Source organism: Meriones unguiculatus, chromosome 9 (assembly GCF_030254825.1).
Source record: "Meriones unguiculatus strain TT.TT164.6M chromosome 9, Bangor_MerUng_6.1, whole genome shotgun sequence".
NCBI lineage: Eukaryota > Metazoa > Chordata > Mammalia > Rodentia > Muridae > Meriones > Meriones unguiculatus.
Genome location: NC_083357.1, coordinates 100,244,545 through 100,269,060, shown reverse-complemented (window position 1 = coordinate 100,269,060; position 24,516 = coordinate 100,244,545).

Sequence of the window (24,516 nt, the reverse complement as noted above, 5' to 3'; positions counted from 1 at the left end):
CACTTATAAGTGAATACGTACCATGTGTGCTCAACCATTGGGTCAGGGTTACCACGTACTCTGTGGTGCTCACGTAAGTGAAGGCAGTGGGAATATTTTAACCAAATGGAGAAAAAGCATTAGAAGAAATCACAAGAGAAACTGCTCTGTTCTCAGGCAACAACCATCAAGCAGAAAATAAAATAAAATAGAACCTTTGAATTCCCATGCTGCACACAAAGCCAGAGAGAACACTGACATTTTTCCTAGGAATGAAAAAAGTTACAAGTCTCAGTCAACTGAGTCTATAATCCGTGACACAGACTTTGTGTCTGGGCCTGGAAGAGAATAGATCGTGAACTTCCACATCGGGCATGTCTTTAAAGGATGATATTTTGAAAATATCAAGCCACAGGCATTTTAGTGATGCTACAATGTACCAACAATCCACCCTATTTGGGACTCGAAGATAGTTGGCAGGCCTTTACCTCCCCTTCAATGCAAAGCAAATGTGCTTTCAAACTAAATTGGATTTTTTTTCCCATTTATTTCTTATTTTCACGATTTTAATGAGTCATTTCAGTTTTACAATATTATGAAAGTCTCTCTTTTTGAAACTTAGCAAACAACTTTTTTCACGTTCTTAAAATACAACTGAAATTTCTAAATGCAATACCTCAAATATATAAAATTCAGTGGCTTCTTATAACTCAAAGGACATATTCCAGATTCAAACCTTAAAAAAGTGACTTGTGGCTCTATGTACTTTCTCTATATTCTCATAAACATACACATTTCACACTTCTATTACATATTCATAGTCATGTACTAATGTGTACATGCATATATGTGCCCAATTGTTCTTATCTATAATTCAGATTTCTCTTCTAACAAACCTCATTAATAATTTCTAAAAATTAAAATTTGATAATGATCAGTGGCAGTAATTTAATAAAAAGAAATTACACAGGATTATTTCTTCCTAATTTTTATTATTGACTATAAAATTTGAAACCTGCTTATCTCTGAAGAAGTTTTGATTCAGATAAAGTAATCCTTACTCTGTTTTTGCACTAAAACGTGCTTGTTCAGAAGAGTGAAAGATGTTATAAACCGTTGCTAAGAACAATGAGTAAAATTTACATATATATGGTCAATCATTTATATTTTCAATAAGATTTCTTAACAAATTTAAAAATCTTTATTTTACAGACACACACACACACACACACACACACACAGTTTTCAAACCCAAATCTTGCTGAATAAAAAAGCCAACAGCACACATGAACATAAAATTTTTAGTCTCTGGAGGTGTATGTAAAACAGACAGAAAAATAAAATATAATTTAAAAATATTAAGATTTCAGTTTCAAAATACTTAAAGTATTCCCAGAGGCTCACTTTATTGTGTAAGCAATTATCTTTGCAAAGGCTGAAATCATGTTTTGTCTTTGACAGATGTAGCAATAATACTAGCTTCTCCACTTTTTAAAAATATTTTTTATTTTAATTTTTATTAATTGCACTTTATTCACTTTGTATCCCCCCGTAGTTCCCTCCCTCCTCCCCTCCCAATCCCACCCTTCCTCCTCCTTTTCCAATCATGCCCCTCCCCAAGTCCACTGATAGGGGAGGTCGTCTTCTCCTTCCTTCTGATCCTAGTCTATCAGGTCTCATCAGGAGTGGCTGCATTGTAGCTTCTCCACTTTTTTCCTGTGTCAGAGAAAATTTCTAAGTGACTTCTCCCTGTCAGTTTGGGTAAAAGCCAGTCTTGGGAAAGAGGAGGGAAAATATGACGCATCACTTTAAGAATGGATCTCATTACCTGATAAAACAGGATCAGATGAATGGGGAGGAGGTCCCCCCTATCAGTGGACTTGGAAAGGGGCACGTGGAGATAAAGGAGGGAGGGAGGGAGTGGGAGGGAATGAGGGATCGGGAAATGGCTGGGATACAGAGTTAATAAAATGTAACTGATAAGAAAAAAAATAAAATTAAAAAAAAAGAATGGATCTCATGCTTCGTCAGGTGTTCATGTGCGTGTGTGTGTGTGTGTGTGTGTGTGTATGTGCGAGCGCGTGCACGCATTCATACATCCAAGTCTGTGTTATAGGTATATATCATATATATCTATATTTTCATATCAAACACTGTAGGGCAGCGTCTCATCTGTGATCTGTCAATTGCCACCTTCTATATATATAAGACTTGTACTGTGCCTGACCTGGAAATATGAACAAAAAGTGTCACCGAGTTAACAGTTCTATAGCATCACTGCTCCTTCAAGTGAGGACAAACTTTGGCTAGTATATTTCTGAGAAAACCCAAACAACTGCACAGAGAGTATTGTGTATATCTGTATTCTTCTGGGGGGGGATAATTAATTTTAAAACAATAATGTACAGGAGACACAAGTCACGAATTCCCACTTAGGATCTACAACATGAGACTTGTCATTCAATTGAAAAGAAGCTGAGCTGTATTTGACAAAATAATGTACACAGCACAGGTCAGGTGGCTGCCAAATTGATGCTACATTATGAGAAATGATCCTCAAGCTACAGATTACAAAATCAGGCAGAAACTGGCTTTATCTATGAGAACATTCCCAAGACTGAACCGTCAGGAAAGTCACATCCTCAGACAGACTCAGATTTTCCACCCACTGACATTTGCTGTAAGCATGAATAGAGTTTCTGAGCACAGTTTTCAACTCTTACAGCGATGACCCCTTCAAAATGACACATATATTTTTAAAAAAGGCTCATTCTAATTTGTTTGGAAACATTTAAAGTCTAACACAAACTTTATAGTAATATTCTAAGAGATTTGCTAAATATACCTTCCTAACTGAAAAAAAAAAAAAAAAAAAAAAAGCCTCTTCCTGAGTGCTGTTTAATGAGCTAGGGACTAGATATTCAGTTTTAGGGTGGAACAGTGTCTTTACAAGCATCAGGAAACAAACAGTTCTCCTGGCTTTTCTACATGCTCCCTCATATTAAATATGACCAAAAGCATCAGAAAAAAACCCCAGACTTAGGTACCATTAGTCTTATAGTAAAATCGTTTTTAAAAATGGGGCAAGTGGCCCAAGGTTACAGAGTTCTGTGATTAAGCCAGGCTGAAAAGCCAGAGAATCTGACCTCAGCGTCTGTTCCTAGCAGCTGTGTAGGTACAACGTATCAAATTGTTTCGTTGTTGTTGTTTGTTTTCTTAGATTAAAATATAATCACATCATTCCTCCCTTCCTTTCCTCCCTCTACACCCTCCCAGATACTTCTTGTTTCTTTTCAAATTCATGGCCTCATTTTTCAGCAATTATTTTTTAAAATATTTATTATATTCAAAAATCTTTCTAAATCAATCTATAGGGTTCCATATACTGACTTTGTTGTGCTCTTTTTTTAACTTGTTAATTTATTTAAAATTTTTTTTAATTTTTATTATTAGATATATTTTATTAACTCTGTATCCCAGCTGTATCCCGCTCCCTCATTCCCCCCCAATCAGTAACCAATTGGTTTTCCTAGTAAGGGGAACAGGGACTATTTCTGACATGAACTCAATGGCTGGCTCTTAGACCTCCCTCTCCCCCCCATCCCCCCCCCCCCCCCGAGGGAGGAGCAGCCCTGCTAGGCCACAGAGGAGGACTTTGCAGCCAGTCCTGAAGATACCTGATAAAATAGGATCAGATGAATGGGGAGGAGGTCCTCCCCAATCAGTGGATTTTTCAGCAATTATTGCTATGTACATATATGTATGCGTGTATACATGTACATTCCTAAATTGATAATCAAAGCCTGCCTGGTGTTAGGCGTTACTTGCATGCACTCTTTCAGGGCTCACCATTGAGCCCTGGCTAGCCAGTTTTTGTCACCTTTCCTGGGGAAGGCCTTTTCTCCTTAGCACTCCTTACTTACGTGCAGTTCTTAGTCTAGTGTTGAGGCCTGTGGGGCTTTCACCCGTCGTGCAGTATTTCATGAGTCTGCTTCACTCCTCCAACTCCTCCATCTTGCAGATGGCATCATATATTTGCTGAAAAACAAGTGGTTGCTACTTTGTTCTCATAATGTTCCAGTGAAGTGTGTATTCTGCCCTCTTATGATTCCATAGCCTTTTTCGGTTGGATAGGATATTTTAAAGTTACTGGGATTTTTATAAAATAAAGTCATGAGGTGACCTATTCAAAGCAGAGATTAATATTTGTGTTATTATTGACTTTTTAATAATGTGCTTTTCTTACTTTTCTAACAGAATTTTGAAGACGGTGGTAATAATTTTGCACTGGAGAATGAGAAGACAGAGCTGTTACTATAACTTTTAGTTACTCAGAAGATTTAGCTCTATGCTGACCTGAATTTTAAAGACTTTTTTTTTTTTAGGATTTAGACTGTAACTAGGCCAGAGAGCACTTGATTAGCATTTGTGGGACCCTAGTACAATCCTCAGTACTGCCTCCGACCCTACAAAACAGCCCTCCTCACTGGTTCCTAGTGATTCATTGTGGGAACCTGTTTGTTTGCTTGTTTGTTTGTTTGAGGTTCCTTTCTTTTTCCCCCAATTCCGTGAATAGTTTAAACAATTCTGGCTGAGGACAAACAGGAAAAAAAAAATGTTCCTGTGGAACCTAGCCTGGGCTTGCTGATAAAGGGAGCTAAGCCAGAAAGTGTCTGTGGTCTCTTGAAAAGCGCAAGGGCTCTGCATCAGCTGAGGAAGCAATGGGTGAGACCACCACGGAAGACGCATACAGGATGAAACTGGATTATTTTTAACAACCGCCCAGTTTTTCTGCTGTTTTTGCTAGATAAGCCCATAAGGCAATAACCTTGGCAAGTATATAAACAGATATTAGCTTTTTAGCCAAAATAGACGTACCTTGCAGGCGCTTCCTTTTCCTCTGAAGCTAGTCTATCTTATTTTATTCAGCAACTGCAAAACAAATGCCCCTCAGTTCACTCCATTTGTTAGAGCGGAGAGTACCCTGTCCCCCCATGTTGTCCCCACCCCTGCCTGCTGCAAACCGCTGATACCACTGTTGTTATCATAGAGGCTGTTTAAAGCAAAAGTACAGGGAACCACAAATGTATGCATTCTGTCCCCGACATGTTTCCTTTCTGCTGGGAAGCTCTGTTTATGGCGTCCCCAGTGTCCCTAGAGTGCTGTGGGGTTGGACTATGTGACCATAATGATAGAAGAAGCCACTGTCTGCTATAAGGCTGAATAGACACGATCAGCTTTTGACTGCGCATGGGGAACATGGACTAGCGTACGTATGGCACTACAACATGCTGTATATCACGTGGAACCTTTAGCTCCGTCCCGACCTGTCTTGGCAGAGATGTAGTCACTGGTAACAGGACATGGCGGTTGCCGTCTACACAGTGAGGGCAGATGCTCTTATTCCAGGCTCACGGAGACCCATATGTGGCATATCCTTGGGGTTTGCTGGCTTCAGAACATTCCAATACGGAGCACAGTCATTTCTGTTTCTAGAAAAAGACTCTTCGTGAAGTTAACAAGACTATGATAAAAGAACGGGAGCCAGGGGTGTCACTTTAGAGGTAGATTGAAGCCACAAAGACGAAAAGTATAAGCAAAGCTTTTGGGAAAAGCACACGACAGACACTTCACGTGGTTACATGCATTCCAGTGATCTTTGATGGCCTGGTAATAGCAACAAGATTTAGGAATGCTGACATGCATCTGATTACATGTAACTAGTGAAAAACCATGTGCTAAGACAAGCATGTGTGAGCGTTGGGGTAGGAAAGATGAACAGGTGACACCTGTTTCTGGGGGCCACCTAGCAAGAAGTCAAAACACAAACTAAATTAGGAGAATTAAATTCTTCACCTGGTAGCTACAGCAATATCATCATATACATGCATTGAGCCAAGAAGGAATTTTTAGGTAATTCTTTAAATGCAGCAAGTGGCAGGGTCTCACTAGCCTGGAACTGAAATTTTATTGCTAGTGAAGAGCTACTAACTTTTTCTTTTTCTTAAACACCTTTGGTACCAGATGCTTGCAGTTTGTTGACTTTTTTTTTCCTCGAAAAAAATCAAGTTGTAAACTTTTATTACGAGTTAAAAATGAAGTTCTTAAAAATCTCAACTTGTTTAGCTCTGTTCCCCATTTTTTAATTGGATTACTTGATTTGTTGCTTTTCAGCTTCTTTAGTTCTTTATATATACTGGATATTAGCCCTCTGTCAGATAGAGGGTTGGTGAAGATTCTTTCCCAATCTGTAGGCATTCGTTTGTTTTGATGAGGGTATCAAATGGCAGAGAAACACTTAAAGAAATGCTCAACCTCATTAGCCATCAGGGAAATGCAAATCAAAACGACCCTGAGATTTCACCTTACACCCATCAGAAAGGCCAAGATAAAAAACTCAAGTGACAACACATGCTGGAGAGGTTGTAGAGAAAGGGGAACCCTTCTCTAGACTGCTGGTAGGAATGTAAACTTGTACAACCACTCTGAAAATCAATCTGTCACTTTCTCAGACAACTAGGAATAGCACTTCCTCAAGATCCAGCTATACCACTCCTAGGTATATATCCAAAAGATTCTCAAGTACACAATAAGGACATTTGCTCAACCATGTTTGTAGCAGCTTTATTTATAATAGCCAGAAGCTGTAAACAACCCAGATGTCCAACTGAAGAATGGATAGAGAAATTGTGGTACATCTACACAATGGAATATTACTCAGCAATGAAAAACAAGGAAATCATGAAATTTGCAGGTAAATAGTGGGAAATGGAAAGGATCATCCTGAGTGAGCTATCCCAGAAGCAGAAAGACACCGTATATACTCACTCATATAGACATATAATATAGGATAAACCCACTAAAATCTGTACACCTAAAGAAACTAATCAAGAGGGAGGACTCTGGCTAAAATGCTCAATCCCCGTTCAGAAAGGCAAAGAGGATGGACATCAGAAGAAGAAGAAAACAGGAAATAAATTAGGAGCCTCCCACAGAGAGCCTCTGAAAGGCTCTGCCCTGCAGACTATCAAAGCAGATGTTGAGACTTATGGCCAAACTTTGGGCAGAATGCAGGGAATCTTATGTAAGAAGTGGGAAATAGTAAGATCTGGAGAGGACAGGAGGTCCACAAGGAGAGCAACAGAACCAAAAAAAAATTGAGCACAGGGGTCTTTCCTGAGACTCATACTCCAACCAAGTATCATGCATGGAGATAACCTAGAACCCCTGCACAGATGTACCCCATGGCAGTTCAGTGTCCAAGTGGGTTTCATAGTAATGGGAAGAGGGTCTGCCTCTGACATGAACTAATTGGCCTGCTCTTTGATCACCTCCCCCTGACGGGGAGCAGCCTTACCAGGCTACAGAAGAAGACAATGCAGCCACTCCTGATGAGACCTAACAGACTAGGATCAGAAGGAAGAAATAGAAACCCTCCCCTACCAGTGGACTTGGGGAGGGGCATGCATGGAGAAGGGGGTGGAGGGGAGGGGTTGGGAGGGGAGGAGGGAGGGAACTAGAGGGGAGATACAAAGTAAATAAAGTGTAATTAAAAATAAAATAAATAGTACATGGGAGCCAAGATGGCGACTAGCACACACAGTTTCTGAGCAGTGGGATACCTGATCTTCTGAGTTGGAGAATGGAAGGACCCCCAACCCAGGAAAACCACAGCGAGGCTTTCTGAACACCAGAGAACATCGCAGGAGGTGAAAACTTTGGCCTCCGGTCACCCGGAGACTTGCTTGGGGAGGGAGAGAAAAGATCCTTTGTTCTTGCTGCACTCCCTTCCCCCAGACCTCCTTCCTCCTCGGCACAGCGGCACAGCGGACTCATCTTTCTCAGCGCAGACCTAACTGCCTGGGGTATACAACCGCTGAGACGGAGCCCCAACCACTTTAGCGGCAGACAAAAGCCAGCAGTACGTACCCCGGAGTCCCAGATTCGCGCAGCGGCTGCACCATCCTCCCAGGGCGCGAATCTGCTAGACACCATACTAGCTCTGCAGGATCGCCATCACTGACGGTACGACCCGCCCAATCCCACAGTGACAGAGAATACGCTATATACTCACCGAAACCAGGCAGAAACGTCATACAACCTGGACACACCAGGCACTGGGCCTCCCAAGCTTGGAGAGCACAACGAAGAGATCCCAGGACTTCCCAGAAAGCATTGGGACTAGCAAGCCAGTCTCCAGTTACAGCGGGACGTGGCGGCGGAGCAGTACTGAACTGGCGGGGCACCACAGCCCTCCAGTTTAAGACTAACCAGGGCCAAACCAGAGAACAGAGAGCCTGATTACCCCATCCCTGCTGAAGTGACCACCCTGAAATCTCCAGCTCCAGCAAGACCTCAGAACCTGGCAGTGACAGCAGCACAGAACTGGCGGAACACATCAAAGAAGCAGGGCCAAACCAGAGAGCAGAGAGCCCCGGATACCACGATCTCTGCCAAGAGACCTGCCTGTACAGCTAGTCCTCAGCACACGCTGAGAGTGCTCAGCTTCCTGAAGAACTCTCCAGACACCAGAGAGAGACAGCACCAGTCTGATCTGCAGAATCCAAAAACAAACAGGGAAGGTTTCAGATAAGCCAATGGCCAGAGGTAGGCGAAAGAACACTTCCAACATAAATCAGGACATCATGACTTCACCAGCAAACCCCAAAATCGATGGATACACCAATTCAGCAGAAGCACAGGAAAATGATTTTAAAGCCATGCTTGCCCAATTATTTGAGGCTCATAAGGAGGAAATGAACAAGTCTTTCAAAGAGATGGCCAGTCAATTGGAGGCAAAGAAAGAAGAAATAGACAATATCCTTAAAGAAACACAGGCAAACATAGCCAAACAAATAGATACACAAGTAGAGGAAAAATTAGTGGCATATAAGAAGGAAATGAAAAAAGAAATAGAGGCCATCGTAGAGAGACAGGAATCCAAATTCAAACACATGAAAGAAATGGTGCAAGGCATGAAAACAGAATTAGAATCAATAAAGAAAACACAAAATGAGAAAACCCTTGAGCTGGAGAACTTGGAGAAAAGATCAGGAACCACAAAAGTAAGCATCACCAACAGAATACAAGAGATGGAAGAGAGAATCTCTGGAGCTGAAGACACACTTGCAGAAATGGATACTTCTCTCAAAGAAAAAGTAAAATCAGAAAAGTTCCAATCACAAAATATCCAAGAAATCAAGGATGCTATGAAAAGACAAAATCTAAGAATAATAGGAATTCACGAAAAAGAAGACTCCAGACTCCAAGGTCCAGAAAATATTTTCAAGAAAATCATAGAAGAAAATTTTCCCAACTTAAAGAAAGAGATGTCCATAAATATACAAGAGGCCTACAGAACTCCAAATAGACTAGACCAGAAAAGAAACACATCACGTCACATCATAGTCAAAACACTAAATCTACAGAACAAAGAAAAGATATTAAAAGCAGCAAGGGAAAAAGGCCAAGTAACATATGAAGGTAGACCTATCAGAATCACGCCGGACTTCTCATCAGAAACTATGAAAGCCAGAAGGGCCTGGGCAAGTATCATGGAGACTCTAAGAGATCACAAATGTCAACCCAGACTACTATATCCTGCAAAGCTTTCAATCAACATAGATGGAGAAAACAAAATATTCCATGACAAAACTAAATTTATACAATATCTACACAGCAAACCATCCCTACAGAAGATACTAGAAGGAAAACTCCAATCCAATGAAAACAAATTCACCCAAGAAAACAGGGCATACAGATAATGTCCCAACAAAAATGAAAAGAAAACAAGCAATGAATCAGGGTTAGATCATCGACTCCATTACAAAAGGAACTAACATGCATTGGTCACTATTATCTATCAATATCAATGGACGCAACTCACCAATAAAAAGACACAGGCTAACAGAATGGTTAAGGAAACAGGATCCAACATTCTGTTGCATCCAAGAAACACACCTATGCAACAAAGACAAACACTACCTCAGAGTAAAGGGCTGGAAAACTGTTTTTCAAGCAAACGGTTCCAGAAAACAAGCTGGAGTAGCCATCCTAATATCTAATAAAATAGACTTTCAACCCAAGTTAATCAAAAAAGATAAGGAGGGCCACTATATTCTCATCAAAGGAAAAATCCACCAAGAGGACATCACAATCTTGAATATCTATGCCCCAAATACAAGAGCACCGACATTCGTAAATGAAACATTATTAAAGCTTAAATCATACATTGATCCTAATACCTTAATAGTGGGAGACTTCAACACTCCACTCTCACCAAGGGACAGATCAACTAGACAGACACCAAATAGGGAAATAAAAGCACTCACAGAATCCCTAAAGCAAATGGACCTAATAGACGTCTACAGATCATTTCACCCAAACTCAAAAGAGTACACCTTCTTTTCAGCACCCCATGGAACCTTTTCCAAAATAGACCATATAGTGGGCCACAAAGCAAGCCTCAACAGATACAAAAGGATTGAAATAATCCCTTGTATACTATCTGACCACCATGGACTAAAGCTCGACCTCAACAACAACAGAAACAACAAAAAGCCGACACGCACATGGAAACTAAACAACTTACTACTCAATGACAGCTGGGTTAAGGAAGAAATAAAGAAAGAAATTAAAGACTTCCTAGAATTCAATGAAAAGGAAGGCACAACATACCCAAATTTATGGGACACACTGAAAGCAGTGCTCAGAGGAAAATTTATAGCACTAAGTGCCTGCAAGAAGAAATTCGTAACATCACATACAAACAACTTAATGGCCCAACTGAAAACCCTAGAACAAAAAGAAGCAGATACACCCAAAAGGAGCAGACGGCTGGAAATAATCAAACTAAGGGCTGAAATCAATCAACTAGAAACAAATAAAACTATCCAAAGAATCAATGAAACAAAAAGCTGGTTCTTTGAGAAAATCAACAAGATAGACAAACCCTTAGCCAAACTAACTAAAAAGCAGAGAGAAACTATCCAGATCAGCAAAATCAGAAATGAAAATGGGGACATAACCACAGACATTGAGGAAATCCAAACAATTATTAGGTCATACTACAAAAGCCTATATGCCACAAAATTTGAGAATCTAAATGAAATGGATAATTTTCTTGAAAGATTCCATCTACCAAAACTAAGTCAAGATCAGGTAGAAAGACTGAATAGCCCTATATCTCCCAAGGAAATCGAAGCAGTCATTAACAGTCTCCCCTCCAAAAAAAGCCCTGGACCAGATGGCTTCAGCGCAGAATTCTACAAGACCTTCAAAGAAGTGCTAATTCCAATTCTCCTCAAGCTATTCCACAAAATAGAAACAGAAGGAACACTACCAAATTCATTCTATGAAGCCACAGTCACCTTAATACCTAAACCACACAAAGACCCAACAAAAAAAGAGAACTTTAGGCCTATCTCTCTTATGAACATTGACGCAAAAATACTCAATAAAATACTTGCAAACCGAATCCAAGAACACATCAAAGATATCATCCACCATGACCAAGTAGGCTTCATCCCAGGCATGCAAGGGTGGTTCAACATACGGAAATCCATCAATGTAATCCACTACATAAACAAACTGAAGGAGAAAAACCACATGATCATCTCCTTAGACGCCGAAAAAGCATTTGACAAAGTCCAACACCCATTCATGTTTAAAGTCTTGGAGAGATCAGGGATACAAGGCACATACCTAAACATAGTAAAGGCAATATATAGCAAGCCTATAGCTAACATCAAACTCAATGGAGAGAAACTTAAATCAATCCCACTGAAATCAGGGACAAGACAAGGCTGTCCATTGTCCCCATATCTCTTCAACATAGTACTTGAAGTCCTAGCCAGAGCAATAAGACAACTAAAGGAGATCAATGGGATACAAATCGGAAAGGAAGAGGTCAAAGTGTCACTATTTGCAGATGATATGATAATATACATGAGCGACCCCAAAAATTCAACCAGAGAACTCCTTCAGTTGATAAACACCTTCAGCAAAGTGGCAGGATACAAAATCAACTCAAAAAAATCAGAAGCCCTCCTATATACCAAAGACAAAAAGGCTGAGAAAGAAATTAGGGAAACAACACCCTTCACAATAGCCACTAATAACATAAAGTACCTTGGTGTGACCCTAACCAAGCAAGTGAAAGACCTGTTTGAGAAAAACTTCAAGTCTCTGAAGAAAGAAATTGAAGAAGATATCAGAAGATGGAAAGATCTCCCGTGCTCATGGATTGGTAGGATTAACATTGTGAAAATGGCCATACTGCCAAAAGCAATCTACAGATTCAATGCAATTCCCATCAAAATACCAACTCAATTCTTTACAGACCTTGAAAAAAAGATTCTCAGCTTCATATGGAGAAACAAAAAACCCAGAATTTCCAAAACGATCCTGTACAACAACAGATCATCTGGAGGTATCTCCATTCCTGATCTCAAGCTGTACTACAGGGCAACAGTAATAAAAACTGCATGGTACTGGCATAGAAACAGAAAGGAGGATCAATGGAACCGCATAGAAGACCCAGAAATAAATCCACACACCTATGAATACTCAATATTCGACAAAGAAGCCAATTCCATTCAATGAAAAAAAGACGGCATCTTCAACAAATGGTGCTGGACCAACTGGATGTCTACATGCAGAAAAATGAAAATAGATCCATATTTATCACCCTGCACAAAACTAAAGTCAAAGTGGATCAAGGACCTCAACATAAAACCAGATACCCTAAATCAATTGGAAAAAAAAGTGGGGAACAGCCTAGAACTCATTGGCACAGGAGACAACTTCCTGAACAGAACACCAACAGCACAGGCTCTAAGAGCAACAATCAATAAATGGGACCTCATGAAACTGAAAAGTTTCTGTAAAGCAAAGGATACCGTCATCAAAACAAAACGACTGCCTACAGATTGGGAAAGAATCTTCACTAACCCTTTATCTGACAGAGGACTAATATCCAGTATATACAAAGAACTAAAGAAGCTGAAAAGCAGCAATCCAAGTAATCCAATTAAAAAATGGGGAACAGAGCTAAAGAGAGAATTCTCGACAGAGGAATATCGAATGGCAGAAAAACACTTAAAGAAATGCTCATCCTCATTAGCCATCAGGGAAATGCAAATCAAAACGACCCTGAGATATCACCTTACACCCATCAGAATGGCCAAGATGAAAAACTCAAGCGATAACACATGCTGGAGAGGTTGTGGAGAAAGGGGAACCCTGCTCCACTGCTGGTGGGAATGTAAACTGGTACAACCACTCTGGAAAGCTATCTGGCGCTTTCTAAGACAAATAGGAATAGTGCTTCCTCCAGACCCAGCTATACCACTGCTAGGTATATACCCAAAGTTTGTTCAAGTACACAAAAAGGACACTTGCTCAACCATGTTTATAGCAGCTCTATTTGTAATAGCCAGAACCTGGAAACAACCCAGATGTCCATCAACAGTGGAATGGGTACAGAAATTGTGTTATTTTTATACAATGGAATACTACTCAGCAATCAAAAAGGAGGAAATCATGAAATTTGCAGGCAAATGGTGGGATCTAGAAAAGATCATTCTGAGTGAAATATCCCAGAAGGAGAAAGACAAACATGGGATATCCTCACTTATATAGACCTATAAGATATGATAAACATAATGAAATCTATACACCTAAAAAAGATAATCAATTGAGCGGACATGGGGTAAGATGATCAATCCTCATTTAGAAAGACAGATGGGATGTGCATTGAACGTATGACAGGAGTCTACTGAGAGCATCTGAAAGACTCTAACTAGCAGTGTTTTCAAAGCAAAGACTCATGACCAAACCTTTGGCAGAGTACAGGGAATCATAAGAAAGAAGGGGAGTTAGTCTGATGGGGAAAGGATAGGAGCTCCACAAGGACCAAATATATCTGGGCACAGGGTCTTTTCTGAGACTGACATTCAACCAAGGACCATGTATGGATATAACCTAGAACCTCCACTCAGATGTAGCCTGTGGTAGCTCAGTAACCAATTGGTTTCCCAAAGTGAGGGGAACAGGGACTATTTCTAACAGGAACTCGATGACTGGCTCTTTGGTCTCCCCACCCCCGAAGGGAGGAGCAGTCCTGTTAGGCCACAGAGGAGGGCTTTGCAGCCAGTCCTGAAGATACCTGATAAAACAGAATCAGATGAATTGGGAGGAGGTCCCCCCATCAGTGGACTTGGAAAGGGGCACGGTGGAGATGAGGGAGGGAGGGAGGGAGGGAGGGAGGGACTGGGAGGGAATGAGGGATCGGGACACGGCTGGGATACAGAGTTAATAAAATGTAACTGATAAAAAAAAAAATAAAAATAAAAAAAATAAAAATAAAAAAAAATAAAAAATAAAAAATAAAATGGCAATATCTTTGTAAAGTGGGGCTTTAGGGTCAAAAAAAAATAAATAAAAATAAAATAAAATAAAAATTAAAAAAAAATCTCAACTTGACCAGTTATGAAACAATTTTAAAACAATTAAAGGTGTATTGAGAAAAAAAAAAAACAAAAAACAGGCCTTTCTTTTTTCTTAAAAGGCACATTTGTCATTACCAGCTTTCGGTAAGAATAATAAAAACCCCATGCTGCATAGATAACTCAGATCGTTCTAGTGTATCTGGTCAACCAGCAAAACGCAAGCACTTAGGTCTTCAGCTCCAATCTTTGTGCATTTCTTATTGCTGGAATTTCATATTCATTCCTTCTTGTTGGATGGCCAAACTGGAGGATGGTAAACGGCATTTACCCAGCCCTTCCCCGGGAAAATCAAGGAGATGAGACCCAAGGTCAGCAGCCACCTCAACGTCCATATCGCAGCAACTTCAATTACCGACACAGATGCCCACAGAACCAAAAATCGCAAGATGTCAAAGAAGCAAAAGCAGCCTATCCACCAGCTGAGAATTTGTCCACTCCCGAGACTTTTTACTTCTCAATTAGATAATATCAAAAATTTGCAGTTTTATAAAATTTTAAGCATTATTCTAATTCTAAAATACATGCTTTGCCTAGGACTTCACACCAAGCTTAATGAAACTTTTTTCAAAGAAAACAATGAGGCTTTTCAAAAATACAGTTACAATAACATACAGTTATCTTTACATACTCAAAAATTGTGACTTTTTATAACACCTGGATGGGAACACATGGATTCATTGGAATTCCTTAGTGACTATGGGCATGTTAAATATTACAGTCAGTGTCTGCAAAATCACCCAATAGACCAGAGGAAAGTTAGCATTGCTGCCTTCAAATTTCTAGCAGTTCTAGATAACGAAAGCCCTTGGTACACCAAGAATTCTTTTTCAATGTGTAGGTGGTTTCCAATGTTTAATAGAATTAAATAGCTTAGGGCTTTTCTGAAAATCTATAAGTACTTTTTATGATTGTAATGCTTACCCACTCAAAGTTACAATGCTACAAGTTCCCCATATCTTGGAAATCATGTGCTCATATAGACACTTTCAGCCATGTGATTTAAGGAGACTTATATTATCCTTCTTCACGTGTGTTCTTTACCTAATACAAATTTGTAGGTGTAGTTTTTAACTCTATTTTATTTTGGTTTCTTATGTCTCTTTATGTCTCTATTCCACCCAACCCCTTCCAACACCCAACACCGGGTAGCTAAGAAAGAAGGTTAGTGGGGAGAAGGGACAGAGTCCTCTTTAGCTATTTCCTGCTGGTTAGGGTTCTCCAGTTCCTTGGGGCAAGTCCAGTTCTTGTTTCAGGAGATGTCCAACTTCTAGTCACAGTGCATCAACAGTAACCAGGAGCAAGGGGGAGCAGCATTATCCTTCTTCTCTCTAGGAGCTTCACAATCTTCTCTGGGTTCTGGTATTTATTCCTCAAATTTAAACTCTCTGTAGCTAACAAAGGGCTCCTCTCAGAGCTAACATGAGGCAAGTATTTTGCTGCTGTGGACAGTGTGAATTGGTCCCATATCCTACATGTGGGATTAAAACAAAAACATGTTTACATCCACAACATTATTATTGCTTAGTTCATGGATATGGTCTTTGCCATCTGGAATTTGTTGAATTCTGGAGACCTTTAGGTTTATAAATATGATAGACCAGAGAAAGAGGGTGTCGTGGCTTGGAGGAAGCAGGGGGGCACTGCTTGCTGCTCTTGCTGGCTTGCTGGTTACCTGAACTTCTGGATTTCCTGATGGTGGATATTTCTCTGGGCCCCACAAGGATCCCATGACCCTACCCAGCAGGAAGAAGTAAAGCGGGCCATGCCCCCTTTCCCTCCAACCTTTTTCCCCTGCCTGAGGTTGGGGGTTGGAAGGGAGGTATAAGCTTCAAGGAACCCCAAAATAAAGTACTAGTTGAAAAACTGGGGTTTACACAGATTAGCTAGAGGACTGAAATAATGATGGCGGGAGACAGTGGAGACAAGACAAATAAGTCACCTAAGGCAATATGAGACAACAAAACAGAAAACCTAGACTTGTGCAATTTATGTTTGAGATGATACAGTAGAACACTTGCTCATTTTGCAAATAATACTTTATCACCACATTTCTCTTAATCATTTCCTAGAAGGTAGGTAATGAGTTACTGCATTTTAACATTTGTGCATTTTATTTATTTTGTGTAAGTATGTGTGTGACACACATGCATGTGTGTAGTTCAGAATAAATTTCACGGACGTTGCTTCATTCCACTGCGTGGGTCCTGATTATTCAACCCAGGTCAATAGGCTTGACAACAACGGTCCTTTCCCACTGAGCCATCTCACCAGCCTATATTAGTATATTTGAAAAAATTCCTATCCAAAAGGATACAAATTAAGGAAGAAATAGAGAGTAGCTGGTTAAGTAGTCAACAATCCTTTCTTCAGGATAACAGAGTGATTTCTGTGCTGTAACTGGTGTCACATTTGTACATGTAGCTTCCCTAACAAAAGAAGCTTCTGGGGAAAGAAACCAAGTTTCTTAACGCATCATGAATCTCTTTCTGCACATGTTCTTTAAGCTGGAAATAAAATAAGCTCACGAGCACATCTTGGTTTGCTCAGACGTGCTCATCCTCTGCTTCCCCACACTTCTGCCAACTTAGGAACCCAGTGCCCGGGCTTCTCAAATAAGCTTAGAATTAGAAAAATTGCTTTCAAACTACAGTACTTAGGGTTGGAGAGCACTTGGAATATGTCTGCCAATTTGGAGGGGAGGGAAAAAAACTTTCTTAAACTGTTGGAGCTCATACATCCAGGCTTGGGGAGTTTGGGGTATAACTTAGCTTGCTTGTAGGACACACCATTTCCTCTTGTGTCACACCCAAGTCTGCAGACTTTCCCCCAAAGTCTGTTTTGTAAGGTCACAGACCTCATCACTATCCCCAGTGTATATGTCACAGCAGCAAAAGCAGCAAAAAGGCTGTCTTCTGATTCTGTCCTAACAAATCCTACAGTGGCTTTATGGCCTGATGTTGAGTAACAGTGTACCTTTCTGGAGTATTTCCAGGAGTCCGCACTGCCCAGGCCTCTCCACGCAGTCAAACAATTTTTTTTTCTCTTCTTAGCCTTCGTGAATGCTTAGTACATTTTTTAATTGTTGTGCCTAAATATTGGAGAGTAGTACTTAATGGGAGGCAATTTTCCATTTCTGGCTTACTGTTTTAGAAGTTTCCATCGTGGAGAAAGGGTACAGTGAACAAGGACAGTTCACACCATGGCACTTAAAAATCTGAGAGATTGACACACCCAGAAATGTGCTTATCTACTCTCTTAGCCATTTCTCAGTCCATACAAGTTGACAAAATTAAGTATCACTGTGACATTTTAATATTCTAACAGAGTAACTGTATTTTATATTCCTAAGTAAGATCTACTCTAAGGCAGGCACCACACATAAAATGAATGGGCTCATTGACATTGTCACAGTCAAGACAGCTAATCAGACTTAGTCAATCAGAGTGATCAACATTCACATGCTCCCAAAATTGTTTTATCTAGTAGAGAAATAAGACAATCAGTAAGACCATACATAATGAGAAATAAATTATAATAGAATAATATAGAGAATGCTAGCAGCCATAGGGAGGATGCTGAGGAGAAAAAAAAATATTCTAAATGATTGCTTTGCAGAGATACATTACTAAGCTGAAACCACGTAGACAGTGAAATCAGGAGACAGGCTAAGAAACAGAAAATGGAGGCCGGTGTTATCTGTAAGGAGGAAGCACAGTCGGAAAGAGCAGCATCACGTTCAAGGTCAGGAAAGTAGAGAATAGGGCACAATGCAAGATCAGTTTTGCAATAAGGAGAATTTTATAAGGTAAAATTTTGGGGGAGAAATGAGGCTAGAATGGAGAACAAAGGTCTATCATGGAAATATTGAATCATGAAATGAAGTCTAACCTTTATTCTTGGGACAGTGAGAATCACTGAAAGGCTTTGGGCAGAACATGATGGGAATTTGAGTTAGAGTTTAGGAGGATCATTTTGAACACTTGTGAAACATTTAAAGGGAATGTTATGAGATGAGACAACGTTATTTGAAAGAATTCTGCAATCATCTAGGCCACTTTAGGTGGCCTAATGAAAAACTGTGGAAATAATAATTGAAAAATGCTTTGCAGAAGAATTTCATAGGTACCATTTTAGCAAATTGTGTTCACCTTTGTAGGGCAACTGGGTTAACGGTTAAATGCTATTAACTAAAACAGCAGTGTAAAAGAGATGCAGTGTGGAGAGGAACAAAATCAGCGAATCCAGAGTTGGCATGCCAAGTATAGGTGTGGCATAGCCTAGGATATCCTAGGAGCTGTGCAGTAAAATAAGCTATGCATACGTGCCCAGAGCTCAGAGGAATGTTCTGGAATGTCTTTGTGCTTTGGGACTCAGAAGCAGAAACAGAGTTCATTGTTGTTTAATGAAATGCATACAGTAAGAAAGCTGATAGGACCTAAGAACAATCCCTAAAACTCATTACCTTCTGCACACTTATTAATTTCTGTCATATTTTGCATTAAAATTGTTTTGTGGACTTTTAGGAGAGAAAACAATTAGTCTATAAACTGAGAGCCAAAGAGGCTACATATCCTAAAAGATTGTACGGCTGCTGTATGTGAGAACCGAGCCTAATTCTGAAGCTTAGCTCAGAAATCCCTTGACCCTGTCCATTTATCTCTAGTTTTCATTACACACTTATCAGAACCATGGGAAGCTAAGACTTCCTCACCATGCAATCCTGTTCTTTTCCCTCAGTCATCCTTAGATTTCCTTAACTGTCTTAACTTTAACAACCTCAATGAGCCATACTAGTTGACAATGAATGATATGGACACATATCCTAAATCATGCTGTAGTTTACAATAAAAATGTCAGTGGCATTCTTTGTAATTTAAACAGAGAAGAAGTCTGTTTATATTCCTTCCAGAAAACAAAATACTCCACACTTCTTGCAATAGCCTTGTAGATAAGAATGGAACTGGCTTGACCTCATTCTTATCCCAGTATTTCCAGATAAATCCCTCTTGTTGAGCTAAACAGTCTCCAAAACTATAGCCAAAGCCTATCAGTGTCTCTCTTCACATTGATTGCACCTACTCCTCCCATAAGCCCTTAAATCCAGGCCTTGCTGATGGCACTTTTTTCCCAGACTCTATCCACCTACTTGAGTTTAAAGGAGCACCAACTTGTGACAGAATTCTCTGCGAAGTTTTATAATTTCACATTGTTGGCTACAACTAGGAGTTAAACACAATATTAACAAATTTCTTTTGCACTATCTTTCATTTTGTTCAAATGTCCCAGTTTTTATTGCCCTCATAAAATGTCTGTGAATTTTCTCAGTGTGATTTGTGCAATTCTCTTGTTAATCTCCCTACGTATTTCTTGGTTTTATGGGACTCAACCTTCTTCACAGCACTTAGGTAACACTTTGTAACTCCATCCATGATAGCTTGTTATCCTGAATCATTGTTTGTTTAACCAGAGACTGTTAACTCCTCCAGAATAAAGACAGTCTTATTTTGTGTAACTAGAATCTAGCACTGTTCCCACCATAAAACTAGGATGAAATAAATATATATTGAACAAATGCATGAGGAAATGAAGACACTTAATTGACTATTATTATTTATCTACATCTCTTTTGAACCAATATTTTCTAAAGTTCTCTAAGTATTCATATTTAAAACTTTCATTAATTTATGGCAACATTAAAAAATATATAAGACACCTAAAAATGATGATAGATGTATACAAACAGACCATTACATAGAACTCCATAAAAAATAACTAATAGAAATTGAGTTTTTAATATTTTTAAATCATGAACCAGAGAACTTAACTTTTAAAAATTCATTATTCCTAAAAATTCACCTATAAACTCAACATAATCCAAACAAAAAAAATTAAACAGTCTATGGAATTTGACAAAAAACAAACAAAGAAAAACCTGAAATGTTTGTAACATAAACAAAGATTACCATGAGAACTCAAACCTTAGCTGAGGGTAAATCTCAATCATGGAATGTGTTCTAGCATGCATGGCACTCTTGGTTTGAACTCCAGAGACTTAGAAACAAACAAAATAAATAGTCACTCAAGCCTTATTACAAAGTTATCCTACAGTGTGCTAGCAAGTCAAGGACAGGTATATAGATTAAAAGAAATAAAGAAGCCAAATTCAAAGAGTGACCATAGTTAGAATTATCCCTAATTGACACCAAAGACAACAATTTAGTATAGCTAGAAAGATGGTCTATTTACATGCATGGTCTGGAGTAAGTTAACTCTATATGAAAATATGTGAGTCATAGTCCCCTAACCAAACTCAAAACCACATATAACATCGATTTTAGATGTTGAGGAAGCTGAATGTGAAAGGAAAGCAATAAGATTGTTCAAAAAATATATATAAAGGCAAACAGAATAGACATCAGAAAACAGGGAACAGGACAGGAGCCTACCACAAAGGACTTCTGAAAGACTCTACCCAACAGGGTATCAAACCAGATGCTGAGACTCATAGCCAAACTTTGTGCAGAGTGCAGGGAATCTTATGAAAGAAGAGGAAGATAGAAAGACCTGGAGGGGACAGGAGCCCCAAAAGAAGACTAACAAAACTAATAAATCTAGGCCCAGGGTCTTTTCTGAGACTGATACTACAACCAAGGACCAGGCATAGAGATAACCTAGAACCCCTGCACAGATGTAGCCCATGGTAGCTCAGTGTCCAAATGGGTTCCCTATTAATAGGAATAGAGACTATCTCTGACATGAACTCATCAGTGGCTGGCTCTTTGATCACCTTCCCCTGAGGGGAAGCAGTTTTACCAGGCCACAGAGGAAGACAATGCAGATAGTTCTGATGAGACCTGATAAGCTAGGGTCTGAGGGAGGGGGAGGAGGACCTCCCCTATCAGTGGACTTGGAGAGGGGAATGGGAGGAGATGAGGGAGGGAAGTGGGATTGGAGGAAATGAGGGAGGGGGGCTACAGCTGGGATACAAAGTGAATAAACTATAATTAATGAAAAAAGAAAAAAGAAATCCAAAAAAAAAAAAAAGAAAGAAAAGAAAAGGTGATAACAAACTACCAAAATTTGGAAACACTTGGAAGCCTACAGAGTGCAAAACAGTTCAATCAATGTGGAAAATAATTTGTGTCTCCTAAAGCTGCGTGTGCATACTTCGAATGCCCTGGAATTTATTCTAAGTATATAGCCCCAAAAATGCTGTTATGAGATTCAGCAGATAAAATCCTAACCCCCAATATAGCCATCATTTTTTGAAGATGGGGACTTCAAAGCAGCAACAGATGAAAGGTAATAATAAGAATAGGGCTTTAGTTCTGTGGATCTGGTCTCATGAGTGGAACAAGAAATGCCAGGAGTGAGCACACAGGAAACCTGCATGGATACCGAGAATGCCCCCTGGGGCATCAAACCTGCTGACCTGTTCGCTTTGGACTCCTTTCTCCAGATCACCAATAACTAATTTCCGTTGTTTAAGCTACCTCATCCTTGCTGTTTCGTCTAACTCTCCTAGCAGGCCAACACAAATGAATTCAGATGTTTGAAAAACAAATAACCAAGATTGTTCCCAGGAACACTGAGAATAAGCAAGATGTGGAAGCAGCCCAGATGTGCATTAAATGTAGATTGTATAAATTGTGGTAATTTATGTAATAGAATATAATTAGAGAGTGAAACCGTTAGACTGCAGCTAGACACAACAACACAAAGGAGCCACATAAACACCGCTTGGAGCAGAAGAAAACAACTGTGAAAGAGAGTGCACGCAGTGATAATACTCAGAGACAGTAATTCGGAATGAAATAAACTTAATTTTTGCTGTTCGAAATCAGCAAAGCGGGGGCCAGTAGGAAACAGAGCACAGAGCCCTTTCTGGGTGGTTGCTTACACGCATATGTCTCCTGTGAGAAGTAGTTAAATGGCACAGCAATTCATGTAGTCTGTGGCCTGCACAGCACAGTGACAAGAAATAAACATCCATCTTGGATTCAAACGACAAATTCCTGACCTCAAATCTGTTCACTTTACCAGCGGTTTGATATTCCAGTCATATTAGGTAGTCCTGGATATATGTGTTCATGCTTCAATAATTCAGAGGATTAAAGACCTAACACTTCTGTCATAACAAGACAGCTCCTGAGAGAACATTCTCCTCTGAATGCTCCCCCCTTTGTTTTCCATAACAGTTTTAATCTGTCCCCGCCCTTTAGACAGGAAGGGTTTTCCACGGTCAGTGTTTTCTTCCATGAAGCTCAGGGCCATAGAGTTTGTCTTTCACAAGAGCCCCTGCACGCTCACAGGACTGATGTTTCCCATGCTGAGTCACTCTGGGAATGTCCCCAAGCCCATGGCTTTGAACATTCTCAGAAACTATCTAAACTCCAGCTCTCTGAGCACACCCAGATTCTGATGTATGATAGGACCCAGTGCTCAGCCTGCCTCTTCTCACTTTTAGCCTCTGACTTTCCCTTCCAAGCTCTCAAGTACTTACCCCTTTGCCAAATAATTTTCATTTCGACTTAACCATTTTTTTTCTTTGCTATTTTTTCACTTGAAACACATTTCCCATACTCCAAAGAAATTTCACGACCACAGATATTCTGTTTATTCATTTTTTTAAATTTGTCTATTCATTTTCTAAAGTTGAGTGGGGCAGTGGGGAGGATCTGGGAGGAGATGAGGGAGAGGAAACCATAATGAGAATATATTATATTAAAAATCAATTTGTTTTCAATAATAAAAGACTTATTAAATCCCACAGTGTTAAAGTCAAAGTTTTAATGTTCTTATTGATAATCAATGCTACAATTTATGATGCAAATATTAACTTGATTTTAAATAAATACGACTAAAGCTCTTACTATGTAAAGAATTATGTATTTGTGACATTTTTCCTTATATGCTATTGTACCTTCCATTTTACCAGTTTGAAAGAAAAATTTTAAACTTGGAATTAGCTACGGCTTTACTTTATTTATTTATTTATCTATTTATTTATTTATTTATGCTCCTTTGCTATTTCTTTTTAAATTTTAACTTAATAATTTCTATTTTTGAGATTATTTTTTTATTAATTTTTTTATATTAATTACACTTTATTTACTTTGTATACCAGCTGTAGCCCCTCCCTCGTTCCCTCCCAATTTCACCCTCCCTTCCTCATCTCCTCCCTGCCTCTCTCTAAGTCCACTGATAGGGGAGGTCCTCTTCCCCTTCCATCTGACCCTAGCTTATCAGGTCTCATCAGGACTGGCTGCAATGTCCTCCTCTGTGGCCTAGCAAGGCTGCTCCTCCCTTGGGGTGGGGGAGGTCAAAGAGCCAGCCACTGAGTTCATGTCAGAGACAGTCCTTGTTCCCCTTATTATGGTACTCACTTGGATACTGAGCTGCCATGGGCTACGTCTGAGCAGGAGTTCTAGGTTATATCCATGTATGGTCCTTGGTTGGAGAATCAGTCTCAGAAAAGACCCCTGTGCCCAGATATATTTGATCCTTGTGGAGCTCCTGCCCTTTCCAGGTCTTACTAACTCCCCCTTCTTTCATATGATTCCCTGCACTCTGCCCAAGGTTTGGTTATGAGTCTCAGCATCTGCTGTGATACATTGCTAGGTAAAGTCTTTCAGAGGCCCTCTGTGGTAGGCTCCTGTCCTATTTTTTGTTTTTTATTACTTCCAATGTCCATCCCATTTGTCTTTCTAAGGACGGATTGATCATCTTACCCCGGGTCCTCCATCTTCTTTAGCCTCTTTAGGTGTACAGATTTTAGCATGTTTATCCTATCTTTTAGGTCTAGTATCCACTTATAAATGAATATTTAGCATGTGTGTCTTTCTGCTCATCACTCAGGATGATCTCTTCTAAATCTCACCATTTGCCTGAAATTTTCATTATTTTCTTGTTTTTAATTGCTGAGTAGCATTCCATTGTGTAAAAGTACCACAATTTCTGTATCCATTCCTCCATTTGAGGGACATCTGGTTTGTTTCTAGGTTCTGGCTATTACGAATAAAGCTGC